Raw genomic sequence first — 11,381 nt, forward strand, 5'->3', positions numbered from 1 at the left:
TTCAGGTCGCAAAAGATGCTTCATTATTTACCACAAAAATTGTGCTTTAATGCAAAAAAACGCACAGGATTTTGTGTATTAAAGGGAAAGTAGATCTTACGCAGTGCATTCCGACATGTCAATGGCAAACTGACGCAACAATTTTGTTATCACAACCAGTTCTCTGATTCTGACTTTATCAGCCAGGACACATCAAAGGGAAAATGCACAAATTACCGATAATATAACCTACACATACATACATACAACTTTTTATGCAAAATAAATAGCTAAAAACATGTAGATTTGTATCATGAACATATTTTATTACTAATATACAACATAATTATACACTATGGATATATTTCATCTGATAGTTATATTATAGTAGCTTCTTTAGTTTAGAAACTTGTTTTAACTGTTTTTGAAATGACTTTTGAATAACTTTTCAATCTGATATAAAAAGTAAAATCACAAAAATACTGAACTCAAAGGAAAATCCATAATCACATGGCAAAATCAAAAAACAAAACGCATCAAAAATGAATGGACAAGAACTGTCATATTCCTGACTTGGTACAGGTATTTTCAAATGTAGAAAATAGTGGATTAAAACACTGTTGGCATTCATCAGTATGCGAATGGTTATCACATTTTTGGCAGAAGGGTCCTTTTTCCTCACTCAAAGCATACGAACAACAGTGGTCTGCTATGGATGATGATGTATTTACATGTAGCTGGAAAAAAAAATAGTTGATTCAATCTTTGGATTGGCTTCTGAAAAGATATATATATATATATACTCTTTCTCTCTATATATATAAATATAAAGAATAATATAAAAAAGAAGATGTGGTATGATTGCCAATGAGACAACTATCCACAAAAGACCAAAATGACACAAACATTAACAATTATAGGTCACCGTACGGCCTTCAACAATGAGCAAAGCCCATACCTCATATAGTCAGCTATAAAAGGCCCTGATAATGGTTGCTTTGAAAGTCATATTCCTATACACCCCCAACAACTTTGTATTGAGGGGGACAATAGTACTATATCAGACCTTTTTTGGCCCTTTTTTTAGAAACATGTGGCACACCAGAATCCCAAATTAAAAAAATAACCAAAGTAATATGCCAATAAAAAATATAAACATTTCATAAGGCTCGATTAATTACCCAAATTAGACACAAAACCATATTTTTTTATGGATGGATTGATTGATTGATTGTTGGTTGCTTAACGTCCAGTGGCAAATATTTCATGCATATTCAGGACGAGAACAAGTTCACAATAAATACAATAGGTAGGTTGTTGTAATAGAGGCCATCTAGGATGATGGTCGGGGAAATTTGGACGGCCACTGGAAAATGAGGGTATATTGGATAGGGACAGAAATTTTGCCTTGCAACAGGCCACCTACGGACCCCTCAAAGAGTTGTTGCAAGGGTTCTTAACGTGCAAAGAGTGTGGCACTCTCTTTACACGAGGCATCGGATTTAACGTCCCCTTCTGACGGACGTGACTGCGAACTTAATACATCCCGCACAGCCAAACGGACGCCCCACTTCAGCAAGCGTTTTACTGCCGGTCGGGAGAAGACCAAGCGACCATATTTCTATACCGCGGTCACCCTTGGGGTTTTTTATGGATGGATAACAGACCCATAACCTTATAACAATATACAACCACAAAATATTTTGAAGTCTTATGAAAAAGGGAATATAAAAACTAATAAAAACCTTTTAATCTGTTTTTAGGTAATGCATTGCTACCACCAAATTATCCAGTGTTTTCTTCTTTTCATCAAAGGTTAAATCTAACTGTTCTACAGTTTCTGTGAGATCAGTAAATGCTCGACTTCCCTCAGAAATAAAGTAGTCAAGATCCTCCAGACTGTCTGACTGAAGCACTGCAGTCGGTCAAAATCTTGTACATAGTACTTGTGCCTGCAAATGGAATTAAAATAGTTTAAGAAGAAAAAAAAGAACACCAATCTTTGACAATATTTCACATGAAGTGTATGTATGTAATGAACATAAATATGAAATGAAGCCTGCTTTGTACTAGTCGGACAAGCTGAACACAATCTTTAACTTAATGCTACCACACAAGGTAACAGTCTACAGGAAGACATGCCACCCCAAGGCGAGCATGCTAACACCAAAAAGGGCGGTTAAAAATAAAATGTTTTTGGACATTTAATATTTTAAGGTAATCCAATGAAATGGGATTAGCAAGAAAACCTTAAATTTTGTTAACAAAATGGCTGACGTCTTCAGCAAACATACTAAATTCATAAAATTCAAACTGTTTATGCAGAATTGTAATCCAAATGAAATAAATACCTAAACGCTGAATGTTTTCATCCTCACAGAGCTGTGTATACTGCCTGATGATTGTTGCAGGGGCAATACTTCTGATTACATTTGGTGTTTGAATGAGTTCTCCAGTTGAAAGCTGTAATGTTTTTTCTCCAATTGGTAAATCTTTGATCAAGTGGTTTGAAGTTATGAAGTCTAAAAAATGGTCAAGCTGTCCATCATTTAGTTTTGAACGAGGAATCTTTGATGTTTGTGCAGGAATACCTAAACCAATATTTTGTGCCTGTTTCTTAGCAGAATAAAACTTGTAGTGAGTTAATCCTGGTATACTGGCACTGACTTCTGCAAAACTGTAATCATTTGTTGCTATTGATAATAACTGTCTCCTCAACGTTGAGGTGTTTGCAACCATGTATGAGCTGACAATAGCATCCAACAAAGAGCTTGTGGTCTTATTTTTGTCATTTTCTTGCTCTCCAAAAAGAGAATTTTTTATGAACTCAGAATCATCAGGACAAATAGTGTTCAGAAGAGCAGTTATACAAGTATTAGCTTTTGATAAATATCTTCTTTTTGTTCTCTCACTTGACTTCTCTAAAGATTCAGTTAGGCACTTTACAGGGCTTATGTCACATGTTTCCAAGAATTCATTGAATTTTCCAAGTCTATCAATTCTGATAACAGATGCTTCTGTACCCTGACTATCAGTATTGCAGCAACTTTCAGTTTCAAAATAACTGGTTGTTTCCTGACTTGATGATGTGGAAGCATGTACAGCAAACTGAAAATAAATGTTATTTTAAAAATATAAATAAAAATTCATTTATTTTATTAAATGTGTGCCTTTGATTAATACATGTACAGACAAAATAATTTTAATACTATATTTATTTAACATGTCATGTGTTTAATGGGATTTGAAAAATTACTGCTGAAATAACAAATGCATGCTTTTCTTACTATGAAGCTTGTATATAAATTGGAAGTCAATTAATTAACAAATAAAAAAGCTAGAATGTTTACAAATGAAATTCATTAAAAAAAACAATCAAAGGGCAATAACCCCTATAAAATAGGAATTTTCCCAAATTTGAACTTGGCCAAGAGATTTTCACTTTAACGCTTGTTTGTAAGTTTGAAGTCAATCAGTTGAGAAATAAAAATTCTTGAGCGCTTACAAATTCAGGCAAACAGAACCCACATTTCCATATATCCTCTACATTGCACAATAATTTAATTTTGGATGTAACGTGTCTTCTGTTTTGCTGGCGTAATTTTGTTATGAGCCTATAGACATAGTCATGTGACCGTGACGTCATCAACGTTTTTTCATGGTTTTCAAGGTTTAAAATGAAATCTGAATGGAATTTAGAATTATAAGAAATGACTGTAATATTTTTTCTGTCTATTCAAATAACAGAAAAATTTGGTGCACACTGTTAAATAACCTGCTACGCGTGTTATTCAGTGTGCACCAAATTTTTTATGTTATTTCTTCAAAGACAGAAAAAATATTACAGTCATTCTTTAACTGTGCCGGGAAAAAAAGTCAGATTGAATAAACAGCTTTACCATCAGAGTGATCTCAAATGAACCAAATTATCAAATATGCAGTTAGTACATTGAAAGTTCTTGAAATCTTTTAGTCTTTAGCCATGACGAAAAGATGCTTCATCTTGTTGTATAGGGCTAGGATACGGTCTGAGGTATCGTTATGTAGCAAAATAAATTCAGAGTAACATTCAACATATAGACAATTTTTTATATAACTTCCTATTCAAAAGAATCAATTCAAACATCATTTATCGAAAACATGATGTCATTCCGTTAACATGGACCCAACCAGCGTAAGGCTGTGAGTGGGCCTACTTTATCGTATCTAGCTTTAATACTGCAAATTTTGATTTAAATTAAATTTTCAATGCTACTTACATTATATCCACTATAAGTCGATGAGGTCTGAGATTATACTGTTCTTCATATTGATAGCTACATGTATCATCTCTTTTTAACCAAGCCAGTTGAGCCAGAAATTTCACTTAATCATTTGAGCATTGATAAGATACTACTGAGCAAACAGGAATATCATTAATAAATAACAAAAAGCATCAGGTTTAAAATTCAATGCGCCAAAAACGCGCCTTGTCCACACAAGACTCACCAGTGACGCCCAGATATAAAAGATCGAAAGTGATGCATCACATACATAATGCATCCAGGAAATCCCATAAAATTTATCAGGTTCAACAGAGGGAAAGGTCAATCTTTTCAGCCGAAAACTTTACCAAAGATGATAAAATGCTGAGATATTACTTTGGCTTAAACAATTCTGAATTAAATGCAGTTTTCAAGTTTTCAGAGCCAGATTCTTCAAATTCTCCCTTAAAAATGTAAAAGAATATGAAGATAAAGATAAAAATCAAGGACCAGTTTTTTTTTACATTATGTAAATTGAGAAATAATTTGGACTTAACAGATTTGGGATACAGATTTCAAATATCTACACAAGGCTGTAGTTCACTTTTTTGTGACTGGATAAATTTCATGTACTTAAGGTTTAGAGCAGTATGTATTTGGCCGCCACGTAATATAATTATTAAAAATATGCCTGACAATTATAAAAAGCATTTTCCTAGTACTTTGGCAATAATTGATGGTATTGAAATCAAAATACAGAAACCTTCTTCTCAAAACTGTATAGTATGCCCTTAAGAAAACATCTATTCCGATCCCTTCGGCTTTTTTGGGCACGATCTGATAGTTTGCTTTCCGATTGTCCTCTTTGATTTCAACCGTTTACCCTAAGCAATATGTAATATTTCATGTCTAATCTTTGATTGAATACGCTGCGTAAATTCTGGTGATACACGAAACAGAGGACGTGTGACAAATACTGAGTCATCCTCGTAAAATATCGTCCTCTTTCGGGGGATTTACTGCAGAGCAATGAAAGAACTAAACAAACGTTTTTTTTCAATATTTTCATTGAAAGATGTGTTACTTAATAGAGATTTGAATATTTGGAGAAATTTGTACTTGCAAGTCATACAATCGCTTCTATTATGTTACAGAGGCTGATATCAGGCAATATGAGGATAGCATCCTACAGTTTTGCAAAGACTTTGAAGCTGAGTATGGCCAGGAAAGAGTTACCCCAAACATGTTTTGCACTTTCATTTGAGCGATTGTTTAAACGATTATGGTCCTGTGTATACCTCTTGGCTTTTAACATTCGAAAGATATAATGGTCACCTTGGATCACTGCCGAAATACAATCGGTCGATTGAGTTGCAGGGGATGAGACGTTTTACTCGGGATTCATTTGTAAATTCTGTACAACTACCAGCAAAATACGAAAGTACTTTATTTTAGCACTTTCAACAGATGGAGATGGATACTCTTGGAGCAGTAGCAGCCATAGCTGATGAAGAGGTCAGACATCTTCTTTATTTAGCAAAGCGAAGTGCCCCTATTTGTAACCAGGGTTGGTCCCGCATTGGTGCATATTAATACTCAAAAGAATCACGACACTGTCTAACGCATGACGAAAACTGTATTATGTCTCGTACCTACAGAGTCATGTATTCAGATATATCGGATGATGTAATCCAGAATCTTGTAGAAAATGCACAGTTGTTAGTTTAGGCAATGAAATATATGGATAATCGGATTCCAGACACAAGCGTTCCTCCTTTACAATGACATATTGGCATACTAAAGACGGGGAAATAATTACAGAGACCGCTTAATGAGTGATTTAGATGCTGTACTTGGCTCTATACAGCACATCAAAATACCTGATATAGACAGAGATGCGATGATGTTGACTATTTTTTATCACTTGGCTTTACGCGAGGTCATACAATTTGCAGAGATAACCCACATTAAGATGGATGTTTATATAAAAAAGACATAGAAGTGTTGAGTTACCAAACAGTAAACTGAAATGAAGTTTCGTCAAATGAGAGTTTTCAATGCAGTATTTGATTAACAATTAAAGGTACACTGAATAGATGTTATTCAAATAAATGATGACTTAACTCTCTATTTATATAAAGAAAATTTGCAAAATGATAATCGTAGGTAAATATATATGAAAAGGCTAGAATTTTCAAGACATTCAGAATTATTTGTTTGTGTTTCAGTCAACTATGTACAAAGATTTCAAGAACGCAATAATGGAAGGGAGACGTAAATACACCAAGTAAGGATAGAGTTAGGATGTCGACTTCCAGACTTCAGCTCATTGAACAGTTTGTAGCTGTGATGATGAGACTTCGCCTTGGATTGTATGCAAGGGATGTAGCTGATAGTTATTCAACTTATTTAACAACCTGTCTTAAACTAATTCATGTTGAACTCGAAGTTATAAATGTTTATGATATGGTTATATTTATAAATTAACGGTTTACAAAATTTAAGGTTGGATGATTTCAATTTCAACATTTGGAAATCTTGGTTTAATAGTTTTTGTGTAAGAAGCAACTCTCTATCAAGAAATCATGACAGGAAATGCAAGCACGGGAATATCGTATCAAGTGGGAGTTATATACCCCGTATGCAGGTGCTGCTGGAGTGTTGCTACTTGAAGATTTCTCAGTATATCTACTGGATTTGAAATATTATTTTCTGTACAGTATACTATTGCCTCTGCAAAAGAAGAGCTCTGCAGGTCCATCTGAACTTCAGCACCAAACTTGAAACCCCTGAGGAATTTGTTTGATGTTGCTGATTACAGTACCAATGGCTAATACCAGACTTTTATGGCCTGCACCAGTACCAATGGCTTAGCGCTAATACCAAACACTGCAACATCCCTATCCTGTATGGAGAGCCGATGGTGGGGAAAACCCTGATTGCTATGTATGCTGCCTGGCTGTAAGGAGACTCGTATAGCCTCCAGGTAAACATTATTTTATTATTCAAGTAAGGATGTACTTAGGTGAGGTTTTGGAATAAGTGTCAAATGTTCAGACTCCTTGGTGTTTTTTTTTCCATAGGATACAATGTATTTTGCCCCATAACACTTATTTATCTTTCAACATAATACTTTATAGAAGGTCATTTCCCAACATTTAAGCAGGGTTTTGATTTTCTTTCCCATTATTTAAGACCCATATAATTTCAATGCAAATATATGATTAACGTCCGATTCATCCTGTTATCGTCATGTTTTATAAATCAAATATCTTGAAAAGGACCTCCATGACCTATCAATTTTTTTAGCTTATTTTGACCCTTAACCATGTTAACAAGTACTCTTTCAACTTTAAATGTCAATTTTGAATTCTTGATTTAGTTTATTTTACCTTACATCACCTAAGTACATCCTTAAAGGTATGAGTTATAAATCAGTTGGTATGCTTTATAATGTAGGTATTAAACCATTCCTTGAATTTAGTTTTACACCAAAAGTCATATTTTATAACCTGTTCTCTTATTAAAAGGGAAGTTGTATATTTTCAAATGTTATTCAGTGAAACCAATGTATAATAATTTAGAGAAGATATGGTGAGAGTGCTAAGCAGACATATGAATTGATGTTTAAATGAATGTCTATTTAAAGGTATAATTCATATTCGTCTTTCCTCACAGAAAATGATTGATTATGGAAAGAAGTAATTGTTGAAAGATTGTACAAAACACAACAATACCGTTATAATTGATCCAAAAATACCCTTTCTTCTACTGGAAAACAATTATAGGATAATCCAATAATTTGTGAATTTCTTGTTTTGACAGGTGTACCTAAGCCTTTGTATTTCATGGTTGACCAAGTCAACCCTGTCATTCATCTGGGATGATCCTACAACAGCAGAAGATGTCAGGCAGGTTGCAGTAGATGTGTATACGTGGCAAGTCAACAGACCAGTCTACCAAGACCCCTCTAACTGGCTGCATGGTGACTGCCAATTTTGATTTGAACAACTTCATGAAGTACTTGCATGTGCACAAATTCTTAGTGGACACATTAATCTGAGAGACATGGAAATCAATTTTACAATTTTTGCTCAGCCTCTTTTCCGTAACTGTCCATTTTTGCTAAAGTTAATGTCTCTCATAAGTAAGACAACCAAAAGCCAGGGGATCGCTAATAACAGGGTCCATTGCAGGAATTGGGAAATGGACTAACATTTCCAAATGGCATTGAAGAAACATAAATACATAATTATAATTACCATCCCATACTTAAACTGATTCACTGAAAAGACCTGATTTACAGATATGACATTTCTGGAAATTTATGCAGAGTATGAGTGTTGTTTATTCAGACGGAATGGTTTCTTCCATGAGATGGGACAGTTGTTCCATTGAAAGGTTAAGGCCCGTGCCTAACTTGGTCTGTCTGATGTCAGGGATTGAGTCCTTATTGTACATGAGATACCCCTGAGTTTTGTCCCTCTTTCTGAGTTATATCATGTCATTAATGAAGGTCATCAGAATTTTTTTAAATATTCAAATATGAATTACAACCATATTTGAAAACAGCAACCTTTATCTATAATGTAATGAATGTGTTAAGAATAAAGAAACTGGATCTAGTTTTACTATAATATACAGTTTTATTCATGCATCTATTTTGTTTTAATTACAGATATTTCAGATGGGTCCTGGTAAAAAAGGTGGAACCTCCAACAAAAGAGAAGAGGGCTGGTGATGCCAAGGTCTTGGGAGACCATTCCAAGTTGGCATCAGCTGCATTCCCCATAATGCTGAATGCCCTGTCAACCATCACTGTGGAGCAGGTGCACCAGGAAACAGTGACCATGCAGACCAAATTTCCAGCAGCAGACCTGAGGATACTGGAGGGGATAGCATACCCTACTGTTTATGACTAAGAGGTAAAACTTTTAAACATTTTTTTTTATCAACAAGTGTACAGTTATTTTATTTCATCTTTGTTATTATTTCACGTCTTTAACTACTTTGATTAGTTCTGGGATAGTCACATGCTAAGTTATATTTTCGATGGATGTTTAAACAGCGGCTGAAAGCAACTAGCATATTGCCTGTTCTTTTCCTCGATTATATAAGAAATAGATAAGACTTTTGGGCGATATCAAACGAAAGCATGATATTTTCAAAAGTAAAGAAATAGGATTGTATTTAATATCGTTTTTTTTAAGAAAACATTTGCCATACAAAAATAACCATGAATATTTAAATTACTTTTCGAATTTTAAAGCAAGGAGAGTAATGATTTGTTATTGTCTAGGAGACTTGCAATAATATGGTATCTACTAAATTCTCACAAAAGTCAGATATATACCACAATGATATTTTTGCTACAAATATGGTCAAAAATAAAATAACAATCACAGCTTTTGGTATGAGGTTTGTACGCATATATTGATCCATAGAATATAAAAATTGAAGTTATAGTATGATTGCCAATGAGGCAACTGTCCACAAGAGACCAAATAACACAGACATTAACCAATATAGGACACTGTTTTCTTTCATTATATTCTTGTACTAACCTTGAACAAGGTCAATAATAGTGCAATGTCATATTTGATTAAAAACTAATACATTAGGTTACCTCCGAAAATAATGTTTAGGTGTTATATTAAGTTCAGTAATGTATGGTGTTCCATAAGGTAAACAATAAACTTATATACAAAAGAATTACCAGTCATAGAACAACAGCTGCAATGTGTGGAATATGAAATAAAGAACTATTAATATCATCTTTATTAAAAAGTAAAATCACAAAAATACTGAACTGAGAGGAAGATCAATTGGGAAAGTCCATAATCACATGGCAAAATCAATTAACAAAACGCATCAAAAACGAATGGACAAAAAATGTCATATTCCTGACTTGGTACAGGCATAATGCACTACATATATTGTAGATCACCAACCTAGTAGACCGGGGAGACCTGTTCGATGAGGTGACAGATTACTTGGAGAGTGTGCTCATACCGTACTACCAAAGAAACATCTCCAAGTTGGCAGCAACTAGTTCAGTAACTATTCAGTCTAAACAGCTGACCGTACAACTGGATGTAATATAAATATACATAATTTCATTTTACCATATTGGTCCGAGACCACCATTGTCGTCCCTTGATTTTCGTTGTTCCCACAAATATAGTCCCTAGTGTTGACAGTGGGTTACTTGCCATTAATTTTTATACCCCTTCCAAATTTATTTCTCCATGTTCAATGCATCAAATTGCAAGTTGATTTATACCTCAGGAATGCCCCAATCAATGTCCCAGTTTCGGACTATTTCTTGTGCCAGTTGTGGCATATTTAAGGCACGTTGTTAAAAACTGAATATGTGCAAGCATGAGAAATGGAAGCAATAATTGAAGATTAAATATCAATTTGTGGCAATATCAAATGAGAATGGATTCAGTGATACTTGCTTTCAAATTGGTTAAACCTGATTAAATATGATGACAGTGATTATGCGTTTAGTTTCCATTTATCAGACTAATCATTGAAATATATAAGTTTAGGTTCAAATTGATAAAACTATGATATTCATTTGTTGATACACTGATCATTTGTGCATTATTTCTATTCAGGTTGTGAATGGTGCAACATGCACTGTTGTCAAGTCTGCAGACCTGGCCATGAGGAAGAAAGCTATGGCTGAATTCCTTGTGGTCAGTAATGCTGTTGACAGAGTGAAAGAGATGGGTGGGAAGGTAAATAAGACCGTGCGGATAAATGGTAAGCCCACCAAGTGCCTAACACTTCCAAAGAGTGTCTTCACTAAGGAAAAGTGGCAAGGTATAGTGTTTTTGACATCACATCATATGTATACTTCAGAATATAAAAAAGAAGATGTGGTATGATTGCCAATGAGACAACTGTCCACAAGAAACCAAAGTGACAGACATTTACAACTATAGGTCACCATACAGCCTCCAACAATCAGCAAAGCCCATACCGCAAAGTCAGCTATAAAAGACCCTGATAAATTCATGTAAAACAATTCAAACAAGGAAACTAACGGCCTTATTTATTTAAAAAAAAAAAGGAACAAAAAACAGGTAACACATGAACAAACGACAACCACTGAATAACAGGCACATCATTTGGGACAGGCACATACAT

This window comes from Mytilus edulis, chromosome 11 (genome assembly GCF_963676685.1).
Source record: "Mytilus edulis chromosome 11, xbMytEdul2.2, whole genome shotgun sequence".
Taxonomy (NCBI): domain Eukaryota; kingdom Metazoa; phylum Mollusca; class Bivalvia; order Mytilida; family Mytilidae; genus Mytilus; species Mytilus edulis.